Below are 26337 nucleotides of genomic sequence, written 5' to 3'. Positions count from 1 at the left end.
CTGGAAGTTGGCAAACATTGTCCCACCTTTCAAGAAGGGCAAGGAGGACCTTGAAAACTACAGGCCTGTCAGTCCCAGGTTTTTAAAACCTGAAGAAACATGTTTTCAAGTTTGCCGTATCTATGAAAGCACCAGTGGGGAAAGCAGTGTTCAAAGAGAGAGCCTGGTGCAAGAAAAAGGGCTATTCAGCAGTCAGTGAAACATACAGTGAAATTACTGCTGAAGACAGGAATTACTTAACTACATATTCTCCATGCTGAAATGAGTGCTGAATTAAAAAGGCAAAACCCTCTGAAACATATAAAAGATCTAAGGTACAACCTCGGTGCCTCAGGTATTTCCCTCCTTCATGCCTACATTTTCTATTCTTTATCCATTCTTAAATTGTAATGAATAACCAGAGATAATTATCACATCTCTGTAATGACAGAGAACCTGCACATGCTAGGATAGTGACATAATTTGATATTTATGAAATGCTTCTTTATTTATGAAGCATCTGTCTTGAAATTTAATTACCACCACCACAGTGTTTCATTACAATTCTAACACAGATTAATAATGAACAAGATTCCTACCCAGGCTATTAAAATTTGAAAAATGAATACCCTTTGATGAATTCAAAGCACCACCTCACACAGCTACTGTAAGAAAGTCTTAGTACTTTTGTTTGTTTTTCTGTTTGCTATGTCAGTCAGAGAGGTTAAACCAGGAAAGCAAAAGGCTGGAAAAGAAACAAAATGAAAGAGGGACAAGGGAATGGGTGTGTGAAAAGTTAGGAAGGTTTAGAGCAAAGGGTTCAGATTACAGTGCATAAAGAGGCCAGAGAAATATTTTTAAAAATTATGAAGTTTATAATATTGGACACAGAATTTTAAAAAAAGAAAAAGTCTAGAGAAACAGCATAAGAATAGATAGATGACAGATGTGGGTGGGTGAAGAGAGAAAAAATAGGAAAGGCCAGATCTTGTTCTCATGGAAGTCAATAGCAAAGCACTTGTTGACTACAGTGGGAACTGGAGAGGCCCATAGTGAATGAAAATTCTTTCCCACAGCGGTGGGAAAGAGGGGAGAACTGGCATTAATAGAAGAATGAACACACATAGAGAAATAAAAAGCTGAGAGCAGTAACTGAGGCCCAAGGAGACACAGTCAGAAGAGCTTCCATTTATAAGGCTGTTGGGAAGCAAGGAGTCCTTGGCACACCACAAGTGTGAGGGCCTAACTGAGACCCAAACTCAAAAGTTCTCCCAACTTCAGCCACCAAAGATTCAAGAACCGGGATCTTCACATCATTGGTTTAGATTTTGGAAAGATCTCTAAGTGTCAGGTCATGTCACCTTTGCTTCACAGTAACTGGATGCAGAAACAGCTGGGATGGTTTCCCTGTCAGCTGCAATTGACTGCAGTGAATGGACTGAGGGAGCTTTGGGCCATTGTGTGTAGCACAGGAACTGGTGTCTATGGTGAGGGCAGCTCAGGGTTTTTGAACTGAGAACCCAGCTTCCAGCCACCAAAAAGTTTTCTGCTTCACCTATCCGTACACTTTTACTGTGCATCTTGCAATACATGGTGTTCTCCTTAAAGTCCTACTTTTTCGTCTTTTTCCCTCTTAGTCACAGGAAAAAAAAGAAATGACCTAGGCATTTCAAAAGCTCACAGAAATACAGACAGATAAAATTAAACATGGCATCATTCTTGGGGTGTGTTTCTATTTTTAGGCTAGGACTTTCTTAATCCTTGCCTTAGGGCCAGTTAACCTATTACCCCCAAGTCTCATAATTTGTTCATGAGCTAGCAAAGATTTGTTAACTCACCAGCAAAGTATGTGTATCCATTCCCCCCTAGTGGAAGATAAAAGCCTTCTGCCACTACAGATTACTTTGTCAGCTCAAGTGCTAAACAGACGTGCTCAAGAACCCAGACCCACTGATGACACACGTGAGGATCCACCGTACATGGCAGGATTCGATGTCCTGTGGTTTTTTGGTCTGATTTTTGTTCCTGTGTTAGTGCATTACAAACTGCTTTAGGAAGCTGTGATGTGCCTCCCTTGTGCATACACAGATACAACCAAAGATAAAGACAGTGGAGCTCTTCCAGGTGAAGCACCTGATTTAGTGCCTGGTGCTCAAGGCTGTCTGTTGAATGGGGAGAGCTACCCGAGTTTTGCCATGAAACCTAACATTGAGACTGAAACAAGCAGGAGGCAGAAGGATCTTCTCAAGGCTAGAGTAGCTAAAGCTTCCCTTGGGTAAATTGATTCTGCCTTAGCTCCTAGGTGCAGTTCTTAGGTGCTGGTGGGAAAGTCAAAGAATCTGAAATTTTATGAAGCAGACAACATGGTTGTTCTTTGTTTGTTGTGCTGTATGAAACCACACAGAAAGTGTACTGAGCTCTTACTCCTGTAACTGAGACCAATGAGACCAAAGAGGCCCCAGGATGAGCTCTACTCTTCACTTACACTGTTCTTATAATGTCAACTAAGCTGTCAGCCTGGCCACTTCATGTTCTTTCACTGTTTTATCTGTAGTCTGTCATAGTTCTGTGATAAAAATAGTCCATACTGGACAGGTCTGTCCGTGTGATGAAATCATTCTGAGCTCCTATAGCTCCTTTCTGTTTCAACCCAATCTTGGAAACACCTCATCTTCATAAGAGTCTCAATCACCTCACAGTGTAACAAGAGTCTAAAGTTCTACTTCTGATTATTCACTGAGAGGTATGTCACTATAAACAGGGTCTATTTCAATCCAATATGCTTTCCTTAGCCTAATTTGGCTCTAGAAACTCACATTTTTATCTATTAAAAAGCCTACTCCCACTGATTTCTGTTAAAACCTAACTGACCGAGAAGGTGGTGCCTCCTGTTAGGCAACAGTCTAGTCAATATGCCATTCCTTGGGGATGTAGGAGGTACAGTCTCAATTTTCCCTTTCTTCTGAGGTGAGTCATACTCAAAACTTCCACACAATAGACTTTGGGGAATGCAAGGAAGGGAGGGTAGAAACACTGGTTCCTTTTGAAACTCTGCCACAACATGAAAGGATGGTGCTCATAAACTTTCTGGACAAGCTTTAGGCTCCAGGCAACAGCAGGACTGCATCAGAAAGCCCCACACTCCATTGTAGGTTTTTCATATTTTTTAAGGGCTCATCATAGGGAAAAACAGCAAAATAGATATTCCCTATTTTGAGTAGCAGCTGCTCACTCATTTCCTCCTCCATTCTTAACTGCATGCCCTAGCCATTAAATTAAAAAATATTGGTTCACTTTGTCTTCTTTCTTGCCTTATTGAGTAGAACTTGTTTTAGTGCACAGTGGAATGGCTGTTGAGCACACTTCTTATTCCTCTATCAGAGTGAGATTGAAAATAATGAAACCTGGATTTCTAAAATGTCAAGTGAATGCTTAACCAGTAATCTGTTGCACAACCAACATTGCAATAAGAATAACCTCAAATCTTTGCTGCCTCCTCCTCTAGTCAAATTCTGAAATAGTTCCCTGCTCATTATTGAAAGCAAGAACTTAGATACTCCACCAAGGAAGAGGGATAGACTTCTGTCCAAAGTGCAAGGATGTGTGATCTCATACTCTTGAGGAAGATTTTTAAGATTTTATGGTTGAAAGATTCTAGGTGCAATTTTTCTTCTCAGTAACCCTCTATGGGTCATATCTGAACTGCAGTCTACTCAACCTGAGAGTCAATCCACACAGCCCTCTGAAATTTTACCCTCCTTTACATCACATGTGGAGTTTGGACATGTAACACCAGGGTTCTGAAATTCTGTCTACAGTCACATATTCTCTTTGAACTGATCCACTGGCACTAATGCATGGGCCCAGTAGAAATATTTCTGTAAAATTTCTATTTTCAGGACAGGGTTTGGATGGCACATAATAAATAATTTATACAGTCATATATTGAAAAATGAGACTGTGAAGAACTGCCAAATAAAGACCAATCTCCAATGAGCACCATTTGTCATAGTCATTAATGAGGCTGGAGTTCTGCAGAAGAAGCAGGCTGCCTAATTAAAAGTGCTGTGCAATATAAACTGGTATTACGTCACATCTATACACAGAGAGAAAATTTGCATTGGAACACCATCTTCACTGTTTGAAGGTCCTATTTTGCTCACATCTTTTACTAAGGTTTTTTTAAGATGTCAGCTGAGACAAAGAAAAAAATTGTTGAAAATTGATATAAGGTTGACATGCAGACATAGAACACGTCCATATGTCTACTGAGTGAGAAACAGACAACACTGTACTGCCTGCAGGTGTTTAAAAGCTGTCTTGGATTTCTTTTTTCTTTTTCTTCCAATGATTAAAAAAATATATATATGGGATGAACCACTCATTATAATTATATTGCAATAGGATGTTGCACTACAGTGATAATCTTACCCATTTTACAGAGCTTTCATGAAGCTTAATGAATTTATTGTCCTGGTCTTGTTTTATGTTCTTTCAAGACTGATTTTTATAAAACGTGCACAATTAAGACATTAAACAGGTCTCAAAATTTTCCAAGAAAAATATTTTGAGAAGTACACACTAACACTGCATACACTGTGATTTTAGCTTAAACCTCAGTACAATACTCTTACTGCAATTTCTTATGCATTTTGCCCCAGCCCTGCCACTCCCCAGGCTATCATTTTCAAATTGAGTGTCAATGATTCCCAGTGGTCTTTATTAATTCTTTTTTTTTTTTTTGAAAGACCAAAGATTAAAACTGAATCCATGAGCTATTATCAGATGGGAAATATTAATTTACTAAAGCATCTGAACATTTGGAGTAAATTTGAAAACAGAACCATCTGTTATATAAACTAATCCAATAGACTCCACACTTTGTATAGCCAGCTGCTGTCAAGTAACAGATTATGAAACCAAGTAATAAATCTTAATTCAAAAAATGTTTCTCCATTTGAAAGGTTTGAATTTTTTTTTCTTTCTTGTTTTAATGTAAACTTGATGCAAGTTGGCAGAATTCTCGGAGCTGTTGGGGCTCTAGCACTCACTCACATCCCCGTGGGAGGCAGTGGATGCAGTCTCACAGAGGTCAGCTGCAAGGCATGTCCTGTGATACCAGCCTCTTTGGTGCATCAATCACACATGACAAAAGCTGCTCAGCCTGGTTTTGAGATGGGTACACCAAAGTGACAAAATTTAAAATAAGGACGGCATCTACCTTTTCCAGACCAGTCAAAATAAGGAAAATAATATTTCCTGCAGCCAAAATTTAAATGAATAGTTCGGAATTCTATTCATCCTGGGTTTTGATCCCTGTTAAAGACAAAGACCCTTTGTGACAGTCAGCATTCAAATGGACTCCAGACAAAGTTTCCCTCTTTCTGATATGATGATTATGGGTCCATGTAGCAGCCACCAGCAGATGATTCATACCAGATGCCAGGAACCACTCTGTTCACGGCAGCTGGCTCAACACATGGAACCCGGCAATTCCTGCATCTAACATCACTAACATCCTTTCCTCTCAATGACATGGCAGAGAACCCTTGTCCTTCTAGTTTTCAGGGCTGATTTGTCCACTTTACCCACATCACAACAACCCAAAAGAATTTGTGCAACCCATCTGCCTTCTTTTTATACTAATTTATGCATGCGTGTGTCAGTGCGACACTCAACCAGGAAAAACTTTATATACATGTATAATGTATATTTTTAAATATAAATTGAGCAGAATTAGACCATCAGGATCCCAAACCAGATGTGTTCCCCAAGTACAAGAAGTCTTTAATATTTGGTTCTTAATATCCTAATCCAAAATGAAACAAATGTCACATAATATTAGAAGATAAATAGTATTTTTTATAGTTGCTGTGAAAACATTTTGTATTCCTAATTTTTGTCTTCAGAGTAGATCAGCTATAGATTTGCCAACAGGTACGAACACATTCTTATATACTTAATTAATTATGAAACTTGTGACAAAATGTGGACATTAGTAGATGAGGCACTGCAAATTCATTGGGATTTAGGTTGCTTTGGTTTAGCTCAGTTTGCAGCTCAGTGTTGTAAACCAGCAATTGGATTAAACAAGGAAGGAAACTTTTCAAAGCATTGAGCTGATAAACAGTGAAAAGAAAGAAAAATACTGAAAGAAACTTTTAAACTCCTTACCTAGTCTTCATCTTTATATGAAGAACAGTACATTACTTTTCAAGGCCTTCTGCTGCCTTCAGGTATCCCGCCTGAAAAGTGACATACTAATTGTTATGAGCAAAGGAAGCACTCTCTTTTCCTAATGTGACATATCTGATTGTATAATTGGATAAATTCTATGAAACTTCATACATTAAATGGAAGAACTATACTGCTAGCAGAACTCCTCTCTTTTTTTCCATAGCTTCTTTACTTCTCTGAACACCATAATCAAAGACTGATTAATCTACTCCAGTATTCACCGAATCCTTTAATCACCCAGACTACTTAATTCACTGCCCAAGATAGTCTTTGGAATACAATGTACAACTGTTTTTCACTTAGGGGAGCACTTTCTGGTGGAATAACATCACTGACAACCTAACCATGTTAGTGATTAAGTGATTCAGGGTTATATCATCCAGCCATTTGTCAGCCCTCCGTATTTCACAATTAAGTACAAAATTCTGAGTTTCTAGCCTGCATGAGTTAGGCACATTCTATGCAAACTTTTCCAAGTTTGCATATTCTTGAAAATTCTAAATAGGAAGAATAAATTGCCAATGGAAAACTACTCAAAGACATCTGTTCTCCCATCGATTTATTCAACAATCTCCCGTTAGCATGTACACCAAAGGGAGAATAGGCTCTGCAGCATGCAAGAAAAATGCATTTCACTAACTAAATTCCTTTATATATTGTGGCAAGACAAATAAATAAACCCAGAGATTTACAGACAGCCACCTTGGCTGACATTTCAGAGAGCTGGAGCCTTTAGCAATATTTTTTGCTTAACTCCATCCTAACAAAGCCCTATCTCTTCTCCCAAAACCTCATTTCTCAATTCTCCCCTGCTCTCCTCTTTCAGGCCCACTTCCCAGTTTCTTTCTCTTTTTCCTTCCAAGGTGTGATTGCTCTCTTTGCTCCCCAAAGTCTCCTTCTTGATTGTTTTTCTCTGCTTTAATGAGTCCAAGGCTTCGCTCTACTCCAGAAATTGCATTTACCCTTTTTGTTCCCAAGCACATCTGTCTCCTCCAAGCTTTCTCTCCTGTTCTGACCTTCCTGCACTTCAGGACTTTTTTTGCCAAGTTTATTTCCCCTCTGTCTCTCAAGCCTTTTTTTACTTCTCTATTATTTTTTTCTACTCTTAGTGCACTAAAACCATGCCACTTTTTCTTCTTCTTTTACTTTCCCTTTAGCAGTGACAAAATAAAACTTGAGAATTCAGATTAGTAGAAGCAATAAAATTGTCCTGGTCATTGTCAAAAAAAGCAGTCATTGTCCTGGTTTTTTTCAGCCTAATGTGTAGAGCAAAGAAGGAGGCTTTTAAAAACTGATCCAATCTGGACATGGCTAAAAACAATAGCAACTTTCAAGCTTCCTCTGTGATATTTTATGCATAGAAATTCATATGGAAATGCCATTTGATATTAAACTTACATTTTCTATTCCAATAATGAAATATTCAGTGCTGAATGTAGTAATACCTATTTTTATAATTCAGATTTGATAATGTAATTTTATTTAAATGTTAATGTTTAAAAGACTCTTATTCTATAGGTTTGCCATTTCTTTCATGTATCTTCTGGCATATGATAAAAATTTAAATTTCTACTGACTCTAAAATGAACAGCCTTTCTACCTTGTCCTTCACTGATGGACATTACTAAAAAAAATCTGTTAAGATTTTACTATTTTGTTAAAAAACTAACATTTTATGGGCTATTTGCAGATTACTTTAAATTTTACTTTCCATCTAACAAAAAAATTAATTTTTACCAGAGGAGAGGGGGTTCTCAGTGACGTTAGTAATTATTGAGCTAGTTGATACACTGGAGACAGGATTAGAATGTAGGGCAACACAACAGATATTTCATATTTAAATTCATTACTTTCTTAGTGCTCTATGCTACATTCCTTAGCCAAGCAAAACTCCTACGGACTTCCTGTATTAAGTCCATCTTTATTATTTAGCAGATTGACAGAACCAGAGTGGTACCATCTATTACTACTGGCAAATAACATTTGAATTCATCTTCCTCTTATTCACAGGATGACTCATTCTGTGTCGTACACATTTCATTTTTGATTTATGTAAGACGTACATTTTAACATCCTTTCTGAGACTCAATTATTTAATCTATTTTTGTCATTCTATTAATTCGCTTATTCAAGCCATTTTGCATTAATAATCAGTCTCCATTCTTCTTCATTATTTGGTATTATTTGGTGTAATGGAGTGTGTGCCAACTTTGACTTTTGGATAAAGCTTCTGGATGAGTGACACATTTACTGCTGAAAGTTAAAACATAAAAAACTTCAGACAGCAAAAAAAAGCAAGATATTTGTAGAAGTACTGTCTAGTTTTGAACATCATAATTGTGATTTGAGCCAAATTAGTAATAATAGTATGCTTTACACAGCTATTTGCCTCCACACAAGAAAAGAAATGTTATCCCAAATAAGTTAATATTGAGAGCTAGAAATGTAGCTCTATTCAATTTCTGAAATACTCTCTAGGGTATTTCACAGCAAATGGGAGGTGTTACTTTAGCAGAAGTCTTATTTTTTAAGAGACAAAATATTCTCCACCTTATTAATAAGTCAATATGTGTGGTTTACTTTTCTGTAGGAATGTAGTCTCATGAAAAGTGAAGAATGCTCAACTGTTTCAGGCTTTTGCTTTGCAGGTCATGCATATGGTTTCCTGCAAACAACTGAATGCCAAGACAATTGTCAAAACTTTCTCACGGACTCTAGAAGTGGAAACAAAATGGGATTCTTCCAAAGAACTACCCTGGCCACACTTCTCTGCTACCTGTGTGCACAACCACTTTGTCACAACCTCAGGAAAAAGGTCAAGGTTATATTCTTGTGCACTGTGGCCCACAAAACATTTTGCTACATTAGATGTATTTTCTGACAGTTTTGGTCACCTAAGTCATGACAGTGGTATGCTGACATCCTGGACTTTATAGTTTGGGAAGAATGTGTGGAAAGTGTAGTTCTTGAAAGTCATTTCACAGAATGATAGAACCATTTGGACCGGAAGCAACCTCTGGATATTGTCTATCAGTCCTCTAATATCAGCTTTTCTCTCCTTGCACACCACCCTTTTGGTTTCAGTAGGGTCAAGTAATGCTCCTTGTTTGATACGCTCTCCATGGGGAGTTTGAATGTCTCCAAGAACAGAGACTGCAATCTCAGTGGGCAACTTATTCCAGCCTTTGAACAGCCTGAAAACATTTCTCTTATGTTTTACCTAAATATGTTGCTTTTCATTTTGTTTCCATTGCTTCATATTTTTGAATACAATATCAGTGAAAGCCCAACTTCGTTCTCGCTCTTTCTCCCCTTTTTCCACTTTGAAAATATCCCTCTAAGGCTTCTCTAGGTTTACCAATTCTAGTTCTCTGTCTGTCATCCATATGTCAAATGCTCCAGTCTCTAAATCATCTCCATGCCCTTTACCAGCATGCATAGCAGTGCCCTTTTTGTATATAGGGATGCTCATGACTGGAGTGGAAAAAGGGAAAGGGTCACTTCCTTCCATCCTATGGAAATTATTTGGCTAATACAGCACTGAACTTGGCAGGTCTTTTTTGCCACAAGGTGACAATCTTAACCCATGGTCCACTTGTCCACCAGAATTCTCAGCGCAAAAAGTTCTTTTCTGGAAAGCTGATTTCCAATTGGTTGGTCTCCAGCCTGTGCTGGTGAATGGGGCTATTCCTTTGTTCTGGTTCTGGCCAGGACAGGGCTGTATTTTGCAGTTACCAGGAGAGGGAATGGCCAGGACCCAGTGGTTATTCCAATCCACCCCAGGTGGGGAAGGGAAACTCTTGGCATGGCAGAGGGAGCTGTGTGGTAGGCCTGTGAGGGCCAGAGGGAGCAGTGGGGGAGTGTGGCAGCAGGAGCAGTCTGGAATTGCCCATGGTCGGGTGTTGCCACAGCGAACAATAACATTTTCTTTTCTTCTACCCTCTGTCACTAGCATTGTTGCTGTTACTGTTCGTTTACTAATTTCATTGCTGCTTCCACTAAATTGTTCTTACCTCAGCCCATGAGCTTTACCTTTTTTGCCTACAGTTCTCCTCTCCAGCCTGCTGCAAGGGACAAATGAGAGGTGCATATCTTGGAGGGCTTTCAGCAGGAAGAATTAAGTTGGAGAACACTGTTTCTAAACCATGAAGCTTCACAGGTACACAGGACTTCACATTTCTCTTTGTTTAAAATCATGAGATTTCTGCTGACTCATTTCTCCAGCCTGCCAAGGTCTCTCTAAAAGGCAGCACAACCATTTAGTGTGGCAACCATTTTAATTTTGCATCATCCACGATCTTGCTGTGTGTACGCTCTGCCCCTTTATCCAGATCATAAGTGAAGATGTTAAAGAGTTTTAGCTCCACTATCCCAGTCTTGGAGCACCGAAATCATGATTACCCTCTAGAACAGCTTCATGCTGCTCCCCTTTGATCCCAGCAGTTCAGCCAGTCTTCAATCCACCTCACTACATCATCCGAACTTCACCAGGTTGTCTATGCAGATATTATAGGAGCTATTATAGGAGTGTTGAAAGCCTTATAAAAGTCAAAATAAACATCAGCTGGGTTTTTTTTTCATCCTTCTTGAAGACAGGAGTGTTTTTGCTGTCTGCCAGTCCTTGAGAATTTTGCCCAACTGCCATGACTTTTCAAAGATTTTTTTAGAGCAGCCTTGCAATGACTTTGGATGGTTACCTCAGCACTCTTAAATGATTATTTCCTCGGCAGTGTTACACCACATTTAGAAAACACTATCAAAGCATTCCTGTAGCTAATTTATACGTATATGTGGAAAACAAAACTTGAATTGTGTGACAGCTGTGTTTTCTGATTTATGTTGCACAGGAAAATAATTTAAATCTACTTCAGGTGATTCTTGCGCTAGGTATTCTTGGCAAAGACAGTAATCGCTTATTTTTCCTATTCTTCCAGAGATGATAAGAGCATCACCTGAGTTTAAATAAATCACAAAACAAAAGCAGAATAAAGTTTATTTCACTAAACAGGTGTCCTTTATCCTAAATTGTCTGTGGTGGGAAAGGATTAGCTATGTAAACAGTCATAGAGAAGAGACCTACTTGGCTGCTGCAGGTTAAAGAAGGAAAGGACATAATTGAATATAATGTTAGCAGACTGTCATTTCTCCCACAAAAGGATACACTTGGATGGAATAGCTACCCCAATCTGTGACGCTCATTATAACATTGCTGGCCATTATTGTAGATTTCTTTTTGGCATCAGAAAGATACACTCATACACTTTATCTATAAGAAGGTGTCAAATTCCAGCTAAGAGAATTTTTTTTGTCACACAAACGTGTATGAATTAGCTGCCTAATTTAATAGCTAATCTTTCATCATTAGCTTAATACATATATCTGAAAGGTATATGTCCTGTGAGCAAATTCAAATATATTTTTCTAAGATATTAACAGTAATATCTTCTGCATAACTGATTTCCAATTCTTGTATGTTTAGCCCATATCACTGTTCCACATACCTCTATATGCATTCATTTTCTGGCTGCTTCTGCAACTGGAGTTCAAAAACTCTTACCCACTCCTGGTCACACCAAAGAAACTAACTAATGATACTCAGAGTCTTTTAGGGAAATACATGTTATTTTCCCTGTTTTAATTCTGTTATTCCAGTAATCCAACACATTGTTCCACCATTGAGAAAATGGGCCTACTTGTGTTAATTATTGCATCTGCATATAAATCAGCTTGCTCTGTAAGTTTTACCAGGCATACATTTTTTCAGAATATCTCTGATAGCTCTCAATAAAGACTCAGACACACCATGAAGTTGCTTGACAAATTACTGTACAACACATGATCTTTGTTTGCCAGTTCACTCTGCCAGAAACAACGGGAAATCACTGTGACTTAGATCAGACTGCAATGAAAACAGCTAAAACTGAGACTCATTTCTGCTCATGCTAGAGGCTAAGAAGACCCACTTAGATTTGCAATAGCTCAGCTGACAGAAGTCAACATGTTAACATACCATAATTTGATTTGAAATCCAGGCTGATAGCACAGTACTGACTACAGTGAACCTTCAGCTGTGCACTGCACATAGAGGTCTAACATGTCTCTTTGAAAGCCCTGTTTATTTTCACATCTTCTGGAATATTTTGTGAGGGAGATTTCATCCAAAGTCTTAAGCTAAAAGCCAGTAACTAAACTAGTGACCTGGAGTGTCTTCTGAAGCACAAAAGAGTAAGATTGATGATATTAATCATATATATAGACACAAATATATGATCAGAAATGTACTGATGCTGTTTGGGTTGTGCCTTTTTTCTTTTATATGTTCTCTGTACTCTTCACAAATACATTTGTAACTCTGTCACCCATTATATTAGTAGCTAGTTTTCCCTGTACTTTTCCATGTCCTTACCTAAGCAGAAAGACAGAACAAATTCCAGAGCTCAAAGCCCTGGCAGGTACAAAGCCCCAGTGCTATCATGGCTGTTCCTGGGGACCAAGGCCAATAACAAATCTTGGAGATACATTCTCATGGACAAAGTACAACGGGTGCTGAAGGGAGGCTCCAGAGGAGAGACTTGACCTGGGGGGGAATTGCATCACCACTTGTCCTCCTAATTGGTGCTTTTTATCAATTACACTAATTCATTAAAACCTATAAATGTGTACTCGTCCCTGTAGGGGTGGGCTTTGGTGGACATCTTTCCATAACTGCCTCTGAAGGTCTTTGTTAAAGATCCTTTTTTATAACCTCCTTGCCAAAACTACCTCAAGTTTCATTTCCAGGCCGGGCAAAAAGGCAACAGTACAGTGGCTATTTATTGATTGAAGCTCCCCAAAACATTAAATGTCCTTCTCCCAGTCCCTTTTTCTCCAGATATTCAATGCAAATCATTATGTCAACAAATTTTGGCTTGACAGTGGGTTAATGGTTGGACTCAAAGATCTTAAAGGTTTTTTCCAACCTAAAAGATTCTGTGGTTACTGAATTTTATTATCTCTGGGATCTTTCTGCATAATAGTATGTGTAAAAAGTTCCCCACAATGAAGCATATTCCATGCATGATTGAGATGTTACTAGCACAATGTAAGCTAACAAACACATAAAAAATGCATTGAAATGTTTTAAAGTGAGAAATTGTTGTAAGTTTCAAGATCACTGTTTCCACTTGAATTAATTTTAGATATTCTTTTACTAATTAGAGGGGATTCTAAAAGTATTCGAACTCTTAAGTTCTGTTTGGCTAAAATTTCATGCAGTGGTAGGTTAAACCTTTTCAATGATCTCAGGATTAGCCTTAGCTTTCAAAGCTCATACAAAGGAAAGTTCTATAGTCCTTTCATCTGAGATGTTATTTTCTTTAGGATTATGAGATAATGCATCTGGAACAACATTCATTCATCCAGGTTTGTGGTTTAGTTGAAAGTCAGTCCAAATTCCTGTAATCGCCAGTGACATCTGGCTAAACATGCACTTGGGTCAAGTTTAGACCTCAGCCACTATAAAGGGCTGTGGTTAAGAGAGCATGCTCAACTTGACACCTCCCAAACAGTGGAATACACTCTTAGTCCCCACCAACATAACAAGTTAGAGTTACATTTTTTTAAATTTTTTTTTTTTCTCGTAGCTCACCATTTTCTTTTAACAGCCCTCAAGACTTTTTTGTAAAAAGATTTTCTGGTGTTTGTATGGTGCTTCCTACAAGAACTTAGGCTAAAAAAATGTTCAAAACCTACATGTGGTGTACCTGATGTTTCCTGGTGTCAATCAAATTATAAACCAGTATTTCAGAGTACTAACCAGTAGGTCCAAAGGCAAGAAGCAAGTTATAAAATCTAAATAGGCAATTTATGAAATGGAAAAAAAATTGAACTATCTTGAAGGTATAACATATAGCAGAAAGCCTAAATTAAAAATCAGCTGTAAAAAATTCAGCTGTACTTTAATCAAGTTGTAACAAAACTAGGAAGCTACTTATCTGCTTACACCAGGTGCTTCAGATGAGACTTAGTGACAGGACCTAGCTTCTTTGATTCTCATTACCTATTTTCTGTATGAATGCATACTGACCCTCTGTCATAATTATTTTCCTTGGCTCTGAATGAGAGATTGAATTTCATCTCATAATTCCTCCAGGGCCTGGAACTGGTCAGTCTTGCTTACATTTTTAAGGGTTCAGAAAGAAAAATTACTCTTTCTGGATCAACAACACTGATAAATCTCTTTCTGCATCTTACATCACTGTAGAACTGACAATTCCAGTTATCTCATTAAGCAATACTAAATTTAACACTGTTCTGTTGAGTAAAGGCCATGAGGAAAGCAAAGTAGATGACTATAGTTGTCCAAATGTATCTGTGCACAATGTCAGACTTCCAGTGAATACCTATTCATGTTATATGGCAGAGGTTACACCCATGGCATTCAAAGATTGGGCATCCCTCATAGCAAAAAAATAAAAAAAAAAAAAAGAAAGAAATTTTCTAATTAGAAGCAAAACTTTTTTTAAGAAAAGTCTCTTGTATACCTCATTCCACCTGAGGTTCATTATCCAAAATCCTCAGTATGTCCTGAGTAAATAGCAGTGAAAAAGAGAATTAATGCTAAAGGATGCAGACAATCCAAGAAAGTGCACATCAACAAAAATGAAGAATAGCACATAACACAGGGGAATCAAAAAACATGTGGTGCACTGCAAATTATGTAGAAGGAGAAAAAAGGAAACTATAGAGCAAGAGAAGAAGAGTGTCACAAACCCATTCTAAAAAGAATAGAAAAGAAAATTAGATACATATTTTATTTAGGTTTTGCTGCGGTGTGGGGGGATTTTAACATCTGATTCAGCTTGACTTTAGACAACTCCTAAGCTATTTCTGCACTTTTCTGCTTCTAAAAATCTGTTTTTCTTTTGAACATGTATATTTTTTATTCCTTGCATGCTCTCTGCTGCTACTACTATTTTTTAATGTGGCCCCTCTTTGTTATTGAGTTTACAGCTCCATCCTACTCCTCCCCAGGGAACTTTTTTAACTGCCTCCTTTTCCCTTTGGCTCCAAACTGAAAGTAACACCTACACTGTTGATGGCTTGGTCACGGTCTCATAATTACCCCCAGCTGTTTGTCCAGGAGGCTTTCTTTCTGGAATTATAAGTTGTTTGCACATTTTTCTGCTGGTCAGACATGAAAAAGCCTGTAATCCGAAATAACTGCATTGTAATTCATGTATTAACCAGGTCATCTTCTGTTTACATATAACTTCCACTTAGTATTCTCTGACTTTCTCAAAGATAAGCCTCAAGTTCAACACTTTTTTTCATTAAGCATTTCCTAAAGGTTTTTCTGGGATTTGGTCCAGCACCCATTTATAACAGCTTTCAGTATATTAATATTTGGTAATACTGCAAATAGAGTTTTGCATGGAATAAAGACTGCCCAGGCAGTGTCATTGAGAATCACAACTTTTTTCCCCTCTAAACTGCTGCTCGAGTTCCTTCCATTGCTGGATGCAAACCAAACAGGTTTGTGAATTAAGCATTTACAGAATTTTATCTAATAGTCTTTGGAGTGATTCAGTATACCATGTGGGATTAATGTATAGAGTGATATGGGGTAGAATACTTTAAGCTGAAAGGATATAGAAGTACATAACTTGAGTGAGTTAAAACTCTTCCTGGTAAAAATCAGTAGTTTACACAGAGTTAAATACCAACCATCCAATATTAAGGCTATGAACACATTCTTTAGCTCAAATTCTCTATCTTTTCTTGTCAGTGTGATTAAAGGCTCAGATTCAATGTAACTGATGTCTAAGGAACTTTAATTTCCCTTTGATAAACTGACAAAAAGTAATTTCTTTAATCTTAATCCAAAGGGCACAATGTTACAATGGACTCCTTGTGAGTTTCACCAAAACATGTGAAAATCTCTTCGTACCTCCAGAGGTCTTTACTAGAAGCCACTACAATATTCTGCCAGATGCAGGGCTACAGGCAATGGATTAGTCTGGAGCAATTAGCTATCAACACTTGGTAGTTGTTTCTATGGTGTGAGAGAGGTATATGTATAATTTCCCATAAAGGTGACAGAAAAATAATAATTGATTAAGAATCAATCTAGGTGGAACAGAGAGAATATGAAGTAAGGCCCTTCACATTAAGGATGTGTTCTCCTAACTGGTGTTGGGGGAGTGCAAGGGAGTAGAGGAAGTGTCTGAATTTTGGGTTCTACTAATTGCACTGTTTCTCCTCAAAAGTCCTGTCACAACTGTCTGGACAGACACACAGTATTAAAATATTTTGTGCAGAGCAGGGCAATACTGCTGCAACCATTATAAGGGAATAACAGGATCTGAAGTCTATAGCAGAAGTGAAAAATGGAGTTTGTAATGCACCAGTGCTATAACATAGAACCACCTTTTTACCCCCATTCTGTTTCTTCTCCATAAATGCATACATTCTCCTGAAATGTTCATACCCACATTTTCTGTGGATAGGTAAATGGCACATGCAACATCTGTATTTTAATTTGTTGCCTCATATTTTGTGCATTGCTCCATTTAAGAAGAAATATAACATGACAGAAGTTGGGCTCAAAGGAATTCATCATGTCTGTACCATCACTGGAATGAAATGTCTCTTTCTCCTATCCCTTGTTCCCATTTTCATTCAAATTGGACGGAAGAAACAGTCCTAGCAGATTCAGCTTGTCAGCTATATTACTGGTAAAAATCTGTTTGGAAACCAGATTCCTCCACATGAAAATGTGTGTGTTAATTAGCCCCTTTTGTGTCAGCCTGTTTCTGAGCCAAGTCTGAAGAGTCATTTGAGGGCACCGAATGTCTGTTCTGAAGAGAGGCTTACGCGATTGAGAGTGTCATGACCACTTGAAAAACTTTCTTCAAGGATGAGAACTTTTCTGTTGGCAACATGTTATCAGGAACATCTAGTCCAGCACCATCAAGGATTTTTCTGTTTATTTTAAAAACATGCAGACACTACAACTCCCTTTGGTTCTTAGCGATACAGGGAATTGAGGGCAGAAGAAAAAATGCTCGGAGAGATTGATCTAATGAACTAAATGCAATTTATCATGAATAAATGTCTGGATTTAAGTGCCACAAGTTTACCTATCCACTCCTGCTCCATCTGCAATGATTTTAATCACAGACCAAAGCCAAGAAATACAGCTATGACTTATGAATTTCAGTCCCTAATAAGAAAACTGGCAAGGCTGAACTGAGGGGTGTTGGTCAGCCTATTACCAGCAGAAAGAGTAAAGTGCAAGGGTATCTGCATGATGTGTGCCCATTTTTATTAAAAGCCTGTACTTATATACATTCTCTTTTTGGCTTTTGTGCAAAATAAAGACCAATGTTTTCCAAACCTTCCTGACTTCACTGGCTGATATAGGGTCCCAATCCTCCAGACTGAACTGGAGTGAACAAGGCAAAATGAACCAATTTCCTAACAAACCCAGCAAGTTTCTTCATTCCCTTCCCCCACACTGAGCCCATGTACTCACTTTATCTTTCCCACAACTCTTGTCTCAAAGAAGCTCAAGGGTTATTTTTTCTCATAACCACCCTAAACTGCATTTCTGAGAGGACACTACTTCCTTCCATTCTCAGCAATTTCAGAGGCTGCCAGAGGCTGCCCCTCTTCCCAGAAGTCACTCACAAAGTCAACAAGCAGTTTACCCTCTAACTGTTTTGATGTTGGCCTGCCTTCCAGCAATTCTCAGTTGGCACATAGTCTCCTGCAGACTATAATCAGCTTGGCACATGTTAAAACACCCATGCCAGGGCTATGGCCAGAACGAGTCAAGTCAACTGCTGTGTTGCAGTTACAGTTTGCCTTGTTATAGTTTCAGCAACACACTCAAGACCAGACTCTCTGACTGCCCACATTGTCTAGCACTTCACATCTCCTTTATGTGAAACTGAGAGCATTGCAGCTTTAATGTCAAGAAATAAACCTTAAGAGAATTTTCCTCCAGCATGCTCTGAATTCCTTACACAGCTTAGATGATCTGCATTCCGGCCAGCCCACCCCAGTATTCCAAAACATCACGCTTAACCCAGCACAGCCCATCCTGCCCTCATCTCATATCAGACTGTTTAACCCCTGTAGCTCTGCATAAGATATGTCCTTTCCAAAACCCTGCTGAACCAAGATCACTGGCGGGAATTTCTTCCCTTTGGAGAGAAGGTGTGGCCATGATATCTGGGACAAGCAAAAGGAAGTGGAGTACATCATTCCCTGGGAGGGGAAATTCAGTGAATCAGATGTCCAGGTCTACAGTCATGAGGATGCAGTTAAAGGAAGTGGAAATCTCTCCTGTCTACATGGCCACTGTTCCCTACCCAGACATTCTGTTCACAGTCATATGCAGAAAATGTGATAACAGATATTTTTAATGAACACTCAGTGGAGACTTCAACATTTTGCATGACAGAGAAGGCTAATGGTACTCATACTTTGCCCATTGTTCTTTCAAAAAAACATATGCCTGTTAGGAGATGAATTTTTTTTCTTAAATACTTTGGAAAAAAGCAACCTTGTCATGCATGACTGGTATTTCAATTTTCTGGTTTTCCCTGAACTGCAAAATTTGCTAACACTATAAAAACATCAAAATAAGGCAGCCCATCAAGGACATAAACATGACATAGTGCTTCTAAAAAAAAGTCAGTGCTTAATCTGACTGTGATTAATATGGGTTGCCTTTTTATATAGATTCTGTCTGTATTAGCAAAAATAATTGTATGCCTTTTGGGGAAGAGTGTTTGTATTTAACAACTGAGAAAAAAAGGCCTGTCTTTCAGATTTTACAATATTTTACAACTCTTTCATCCGTGTAAGGCTAATAAAATTATCTTAAATTGTAAAACAGAAGTGGAATTGAGAAACAGAAGTGACTTTTACACTTGACCAAATAAAAATAAATGGTTTTGCTGTTTGCAAAGAGACTATTACTTTGGCCTAATGCCCAATATATTTTGATACAGATGGTATATCTCCCTTACCTTGCAAGAGCAGTATCCACCAAGGTCAAAGTCTTCCCTGTATTTGTATCAACAGTGGCAATCCATGCCCACCCCACAGGCATTTTGAAGAGCTCTATAGTCCTGAGTGATCCTTATAGCACTCTCCATGCTGCAGTCCACCTGCTTCACGGGCAATGCCTTTGTTCTTTGACTAAATTGGAGGAAATCTCAGCAGACGTGCGGCACCTGTTCCGTGTAGCTAAATTTCTTGTAGTCACCTCATTGGGAAGCACAGGGGATGCTGACAAAGCAGGCCAAGAATGACTAGTGCCAGGGCAGCACAATACTGCTTTCCTTCTGGGTAGTAGGGTCAGCTCCTTTCTTGGAGCCTCCTGCTCCCTTCCTCGTGCCTCTTCGATGCCCTGACCAGTAACACACAGTCACAGAAAGGCCAGCGGCAATGTGGAAGGGCAGAAATGAGAAGGCTCCTTTGTGAAAAGCAGGGTGATGGATCACAGAGTGTTTAGAGCAAAGAAAGGAGGAAGCACCCTTACGAGAGCTGACTGCATGCCAAGGACATCCTGTGAACGTGAGTGGCATGGCTGAAAGTCGTGTGGTCATCTCATGCTGTCGCCTCATGCGGTCACACATTCATTGTGGTCTTGTGTAGGTCCTCTGCCTCAGACACCTTCACTGCCGAGATGCTCTGGAGCAATGCAGAGCTGTACATAACTGTAGGACTCTAGAACCCATCGTGAACTTCCTTCCTTTACTTGTCCTAGTTCAGGAGTGTTTCTGGGCCATCATACCTTCTCCTATTTTATGCAGGAATGAAAATCCTATTTTCTTGTAGTCTACTATAATAACTAAAGATATTTTCCAGCTACTACTGCATCATAGACTTACACGTGTAATGTAATATAATCCCCACCTCCAAACTTGCAGATTCTTTTCTTTCCTGAAGATATATTCTTTAAGATAAATGTTTATTTAACATTAGTAACAAGCCTGGACATGTCTATTTATTATAAGTCTAGTAAAATGTACCCTTCTTATTGATGAGGCATTAAATGTCAAGTTTATCTTGGATGACCCTTTGAAATGTAAGCAACTAATAAATAAATGGGTCTTTTTTTGTTGATATAGGTCACTTAATAGTACAGTTTATCAAAAGTCAGTCATTTAATGGTATGCTTGAATCTGTGTGTGGTTTGCTTTCTTTTTTCTCTTTTGATAGTTCTGGTATTAGCTCAATTTCAGAGTTCCTACAAATTTACTGTAAAAGATCTGTTTGACAATGAGAGAAGAAGTTGCCAGCCATGCCAATTATAGTGATTTTGTGGTGTGGGACTTGAGGCCACTGGGAACTAAAGATCCATGCCAGAAAAAAAATTATAAAAAGCTTTTCTAGGCATCTATGTTTCTTTCACAATTGTATTCACATATCCAATTCAAGCTATGGCTCAGTAGCATGTTATCTAAAGAAAGAGATTAGGTTCACATTAGGTCTTTTCTGACTACTTGATATTAAGCAGGGATATAGAAGAATTTTTTTTTTTTTTGCCTAGAAAAGTAACATCTGGAACAAATAGAGTATTTAACTGATTATCATTAACACAATTGTGTTGTGTTCTCAAAAAGCTATTAAAAAGTGTTAACATGGTTACATCATGAACTTCAGCTGGTTCTTATAACACAAGATCAACTAATGCCAGACATGTACACATATGGATATTTAAAATATCTTACTGTATTGTAAGACAAGATTCTGAGAACATTTTCATTAATATTAGGATTACTTACGAGTTCAAGCAGTTGTTTTGAGGACAGATTTCACTACCCATATAACTCTGAACAATATTTAAGCTCACATGTAAACATGTTAACAGTTCCGTGGGTAGTAAGGAAAGCAGCAACTGCTATGAATGAAGAGAAAATATTTTTTTGCCTTTTTGTCAAACCATTCTGTCTCACCTGTTATTCAATAATGCCTTTTAAAAAGCAGCACACATGACCCAAAAAAATCAAATACAGACCTCCTTAGATTTGATTATGTCACAATGTTAAAAATATCTCCCTACATAAAGCCCAAGTGGACCATGACAGCTCTTGTCTCACTATGCACAGCTTGGTGTACCAGTGCAAGACAGGAAGGAAAATAAAAAACAGACATCTGCAACTACAAGGATAATATGGGGGACCTAGTACCTGTCATTAACACCTGCTTTTGGCATCAGTTTATGCCTTCACACCTTTGGGAGAATAAAAGTGTTGGTTAAGCCATTTTAGGAGACAAGCCTCCTTGACAGAGCTTCCCAGCTGTATCATGAGAACACCCTGATCAGTTTGTCACATAAAGTAGTGAGATAGCCAAAGGCCATGTGCTTGCTGAGCCATGAAAGCATTCCATGTGTTTGGAATGAAGATTGCTCTAGACTCCTCAGCTCACCTGAGAGCCAAGAAAACCCAGTAGTAGTTAGCAAATACAAGACATTAGTACACAATGCTTCTGGATCACATTGGATTTTTTGATGTGCAAGGTCATGAAATGGTTGCCTCCAGGAAGACTGAGACACATAAAAATTCAGGAGGCTGTTTCTCAGGCAATCTTTAGTCAGTGACTTTCCTGTGACAACATAAGGACAGTGAAACTGAGAAGCACTTCTGAGTTCCCCAGATGAGATGAGCATTTTGAGCCTGGAGGCAAGATCTGATCACTTTGTGAGACCCTCCCTGCTGTGATATCTAAAAAAGGTGGTGACTGGGTTGTCTGCCCAGCGAAGTGTAGGCACAGCCCCCAAACTCAACATGCCTGGTAAGTACAACACTGAACAAAATACTGGCTTTCTAGTCTTTGGGCACTACATGCCATGTGCGCCCACAGAGAAGCAATAATAATTTTACTAAATAGTAATGAGATACCATTTTCATGGCAGGAGGAGTAAACTGTGAAGAAAAGAAGTGAGTTCCATGCTCTAAGACCAAGAAATTATAGGCTTGCTATTCAGAAGGATGTTTTGCAAGGCTGGAAAGTGGTCTTGGAGATGCCAAATATGTGCTCATTCAGGTAGCCTTGAGTCCATATTTTTTGTCCTATTACCAAACTACAGAGTATTTCCAAAAACATTCATTTTTCATTCAGGAAAGAAGCTGAATGCACAGTGGGGGCTGATGAAAGGGTTCAGGTGCAACTGTATTTTATTCTTATCATATCCTGCACTTTATTTTTCAACCACAAAATCCCATGATTTAATTTAGAGGGAAAGGGATGTTATTTTTATGCAGTAACAAAGTTATGGATTGTTATGATGGAAGAAATACTGGCAAAATAGGCAAATGTTTTTCCACTAATGAACTGAACAGCAAGTTTACACACATTGCAATATGACTGGAATCATATATAGCTATCACAACGAAAAGTAGACAGAAAAGCACATAGCATACTCTTTGTTTCCCTGTAAACAATGTTTCTGGAATAAGAGTAGAAGAAAATTATAAAAATTATCAATAAATATTGAAATAAAAGAAACAAACTTAATGCACCTATCAGAATAATGTCATCTTCTGTAAAGAGTATCAAAAATATTTCTAGAATTTTCAAAAACCAACTGATTCCAAGCCAATATGTTCCAATCTTGCTAAAGTCCACGGTTCAATTATTAGTACTGAATTTCAGGGCTTCTATTACTAGATAAAAATATTCTAAGCATACATGACACAAAGCTTCAAACAAAACTCAGTGTGACTGTTAAAATTTGCTGGAGTTTTGACAGGTTAATTCTGTACCTGCAGCCTTTATGCCAGCTCACATAAAAATTGCCTTCACCCCTACACTGTTATGAAGAATGAAATACCATGTCTCCTTCTGCAACCAACCCAAAACCACATCAACACTGAATTCTGCTCTGCCTTATTAGCTGAAATGTGATCTTGTGTTCACAGCTGATCTGTCTCAGACTTGTGATTCTGAATGACCTCGTCCCATACAGATCCACTACAATGACTATAGCCACATAAAAAAGGTCTGTTAAAATATGAATCATTCACCAAAAGACAGAAAAGTGTAAAAAATTTGCAAATAAATATAAGCATTGCGAAATGTAGGTAGATGCTGTGCTTGCAGGTACTCTTATGTCAAAAGGAAAAAAAGAATGAAAATAGAAACTTATAAAGAATGAGAAACTTTAAAATCAAACACTAAGCAAAGATTTTTACTCCACTGATAAAACCTGCTACAGAGCCTGCTAGGCTTTTCAAATCTCAAAGTGTTTTGAAACGTTGATGATGTGTGATGATCTCAAAACTGCACCAATATTCAGTTCTTTACCATAATGCTAATGCTCTCGCCCATAAAAAGAGTTTTCAAAAAGCAACATTTTTTAAGGAAGCAATAATAATCTTTGATGTAGAAAGTATCCTATGTAAGAAAAAAAAAAAGCAAGAAAAATAAAGATTTAGGAAATTGAAATAGGAGACCTGTAAAGTAGACATTGAAACAGGAAAGCCCTGTTTAAACAGATAACACAGAATACAAAGTAAATGTGCTCTCCCTTCTCATAATCTTTTGTGAGGAAAGCTAAAATTCCAAACAATGAAAGAAAACAGCTTAAGATTTATTTCTCTGCATCGTTTAAACTTCTAGCCCATGATACTCCTCACAGGACTTGCCCTTTTTTTAACAAAGTTAAAACATTAGTTCTTGCTTTTTTTCTTTCTTTTATCATATTAGAAAACATTTATATTCATGCTTTTTTACTTCGTTTGTTTTTTTTTAATCTAAAATTCTACATAACACTGAAGGAAAAGAGGTTGAACTATCACAGAAAGCGTGCGTAGGATTCAAAATGATCTTGCCAATCTTAAAGGGTAGTTATCACCTACTAGCACCAAAAGAAGTCCAGTTAGCACTGCAGGTGCTCATTACCACTGACAAGCACCACAGCCAGTAACCTTGGCAGAAAGGGGTTTTTTTCTGCACAAAGGCAGGTTCAGAGCCTCAAAAAAATGTCAGGCTCATGAGTCCGTTTGTAGAACCAGGACCTTATTCTATAAACCAGTTGTGTGTCCATATTTAGACTAAGGATTAGTTAATAAATTCTTCCCTTACATCCTAAGTAATACATAAGCTAGGTATTGGTGTCTGCCACTTCTCGGGATGCAGTTTCCTTTCCAGTTATATTTCACTGTCTTTAGAGATGTTACTCTTCTCTTACCTAAGTTTAAATAACAGCCTTGCTTTTCTAAGCAGCATAGTATTGAAGCATAACCTTTTATCATACCTGATTGTACTTTTATTGTACAGTAATCATTCCAGAAAAAGTTTTGTGAAGTAGGTCTTTGACAAGAACACTTGTGAATGGTGCAATAGAAAAAAACAAGAAAATAAGTAAAAGGAAGCATCTGTTGGGAAGTCTTCCAGCTGTGCTTAACACATTTGGAAGATGACAGAGACATAATATGTGCAAGGCTAACACAGTAGCTTGTCACTTCCTATAAACATACAGAGGTGTTCTTTCAGCCATGATAACGTTTTCCAAAAAATACATAATATGGCTTGCTCTGCTTTCCCTCCATGAGTCTCAAAGTACCTAAAGTAGCTACTAATCCTATCTCACAGAGAAAAACATGGAACTGGTTGGACAAATTGCTCAAGTGGCTCAGGTCATTCAAAGGTAGAAATTATAGTAAGAGCCAAGCCCAGTTTAACTATATTTAAGATCTGTTAGAGTTCAAAGGTGCATTTTTGTTTGTTTTAATTCATTTACATACAGGATGCCCTGAAGCCCAAAATCACAGGTTTGCAAAATTGGTCACAGTGGCCTAAGCTGCCATTGCCTTTCAGAAAACCTAAAACCACATCCAATGACAAAATAACATTATCAAAGCAAAGCAGATAAAAATAAAGGGTGCAAAATATATCAAGCTTACTAAGCAGATATTGCTCAGAACCACAAAATCCATGCACAGGTTAAGATCAATCTGCTATAGCTCAATGTACTTCATATTTTAAGATGAAAATAGGGAAAGGAAATTGGAATTGATCATTTTATCAGGCAATTCTGTTAAAAATGACAGCGAATTCTGTTACACAGACGCACTCGTGAATCAGAGTCAATACAGTTTTATTTGGAGTAACTTTGTCCTTCTGTGGGCTCTTTTCAGTACTTAAATTATTTAGTAGTTTCTTGATGAAAGCATAGTTGACCAAAATCTAAGAATCAGAATTTGATTAGGTTGTTTATGGGTCTGGGTTATTTTTTTTTCCCCATTAGCTTTTAATGTTTTTTTCAAAATAAACCAGAGTATCACTATATCAATAAGCCAAACTAGAGGTGACTGGTTTATCTGTAACTTCTATTTGAAGAAAATATCCAGAAAAATGCCAGTGACAGAGCTCAGTATTTGAATGTGCAGAACATATTGGCTTCAGTCCACAAAACACTGTGTAAATTTAATGGGATAAGCCCCTTCTGAGTAGTAAATCATGAGAGTGAAGAGAAATGAGCCCAGAAGAAATAGTCCTAAGACATACAATAAGCACCAGATTAATTGCAAATTAAATAAATTTAAAATGGTCAAAGCAGATGTTCTTTTTTTTGTTTAGAGACATCTTATTTCATCTCCAAATAGAGTTTGCTGTTAAGTAGAATAAGGAGTAGTTTCTGAAGTGTCTAACTCATGCAAGTACTCTTCAGGCCAAGATACAATAGATGGGCATTTTTGTCATTTTCTTACACTGTTTGCTTTGTATGGACATACACAACCTGCTTGCAATAAAATTTACAGTATTCCATTCTCCTTACAGTTTTCCTAAGTCAGCAATTAAAAAAAAAAAATCACACAGGCATTGGCATTCATGTGTCTAACTTACAGGAAAAGCAAAATACCATTAAACATATGTGCTAGACCCTATTTTATAAAAATCCAGGGCACAGATTTAGCCTTGATGCTAATGATGACTCAGGAAAAAAAAATAATACGTCTCTAAATTCCACCTAAATGTGGAAGATGTGGAAGAAACAGTCTAGCAAATTAAGAGAATATCTAAGGTTATGCATTCTTCTTTCTGTGACAGAGGCACTTACATCAATCATAGACATCACCCTTCATACATATATATGTTAATGGTTGCCCATCCCAA

General features: G+C 37.9%; 1 long non-coding RNA gene across 5 annotated transcripts in view; it reads right to left on the bottom strand.

Moving 5' to 3' along the window:
- LOC119708253 overlaps window positions 1-26337 on the bottom strand; it is a 100882-nt gene that overhangs the window by 43184 nt on the left and 31361 nt on the right. The window contains exon 2 of one of the 5 annotated variants that reach the window (XR_005259005.1): window positions 6154-6224. The exons of the other annotated variants lie outside the window; for them this stretch is intronic. This is a non-coding gene — a long non-coding RNA (uncharacterized LOC119708253). The remainder of the gene's footprint in view (window positions 1-6153; window positions 6225-26337) is intronic. 5 annotated transcript variants of the gene reach the window in all.

This window comes from Motacilla alba, chromosome 1A (assembly GCF_015832195.1).
Source record: "Motacilla alba alba isolate MOTALB_02 chromosome 1A, Motacilla_alba_V1.0_pri, whole genome shotgun sequence".
Taxonomy (NCBI): Eukaryota; Metazoa; Chordata; class Aves; order Passeriformes; family Motacillidae; genus Motacilla; species Motacilla alba.
This window is presented reverse-complemented; position numbering and strand designations above follow the sequence as displayed.